Source organism: Chiloscyllium plagiosum, chromosome 7 (genome assembly GCF_004010195.1).
Source record: "Chiloscyllium plagiosum isolate BGI_BamShark_2017 chromosome 7, ASM401019v2, whole genome shotgun sequence".
In the NCBI taxonomy this organism is placed as follows: Eukaryota; Metazoa; Chordata; class Chondrichthyes; order Orectolobiformes; family Hemiscylliidae; genus Chiloscyllium; species Chiloscyllium plagiosum.
The window spans coordinates 22580166-22581580 of record NC_057716.1 but is presented as its reverse complement, the minus strand read 5'-3'; positions in this window follow the sequence as shown (position 1 = coordinate 22581580).

The window sequence follows — 1415 nt, the reverse complement described above, 5'->3', positions numbered from 1 at the left end:
CCACGCTTCAGGCTCTCTGCCTTTATTCCTGATGAAGGGCTTTTGCCCGAAACGTCGATTTTGCTGCTCCTCGGATGCTGCCTGAACTGCTGTGCTCTTCCAGCACCACTGATCCAAAATCTGGTTTCCAGCATCTGCAGTCATTGTTTTTACCACCTTGAATCTATTGAAATCCTATTCAAGAAGCCTAGTTTCAGCCTGTGCAGCATAACAGTTTTGTCATCAGGAACAATGGTCTGTTGATCACTGACAACCCAGACTCACTCATTAAACAAAAGAAACAGTTTGGACAGCTTTCAAGTGGGTTATGTTACACTAAATAAGTGTGATGAGGCAATGATGGAAAAATGTTTGCAAAGGCCCAATATAGAACAGCGTATGAAACTTTGTAAGTAATTTAAAATGTTTGTGTTATACATATCTAAACCTTAAATACGCAAGATGCAAAAACATTTCTACTGTCTTTACAGGTTAAGTTCTGCAATCAAAGTATTGCCGCCTCTTCATAAAATATAAAAGCAATGCTGCTTTCACAGCGACTATATTTACACTGGCTCCTTGGCAGGAATCTGAAACTTCATACTCTGATTGTGTTCTGTGTTTCTGCCAACCATTGTTGAATTCATTGTCAAAGAGCACATGGTTTGTGCTGCCCTTTAATTATAACTAGGAGCAGTGCAGACCATTCAGCCCATCGTGTCTGCTCCACCATTCAATAACTGATCTGATTGCTCAACTCCACTTCCAGGCTGTTCTCAGCCTTTTGTCCATCAAATATCAATCTAACCCAGTGTTGAATATATTCAGTGACCCAACCTCTGCTGCTGTTTGGGGAAGAGTACTGCAAACCCTAATGACTTTCTGAACTCTAATGGTTCACTGAGGAGAGGAACATGATGAATGTTGAGATTAGAGATAGAAGTTTGATTAGTCTGGATCACGTTGGCATAACTAGGGAAGATGTGTTGAGTAGGCTAGAGGTTATTAAGGTGGACAAATCCCCAGGAACGGATGGGATCTATCTCAGGATGCTGAGGGATGCGAGAGAGGAAATATCTGGGGCCCTGACAGATATCTTTGTGGCTTCCTTAAGCACAGGTGAGGTGCCGGAAGACTGGAGGATTGCTCATGTTGCCCCTCGTACTAAGGCATTTGATAAGGTTCCCCATTGTAGACTAATGGAGAAAGTGAAGTCACATGGTGTGCAGGGTGTTCTAACTAGGTGGATAAAGAACTGGTTGAGCAACAGGAGACAGAGAGTAGTAGTTGAAGGGAATTTCTCGAAATGGAGAAAGGCGACCAGTGGTGTTCCACAGGGGTCAGTGTTGGGGCCACTGTTGTTTGTAATATACATAAATGATCTGGAAGAGGGCACTGTTGGTATGATCAGCAAGTTTGCAGATGACACAAAGATT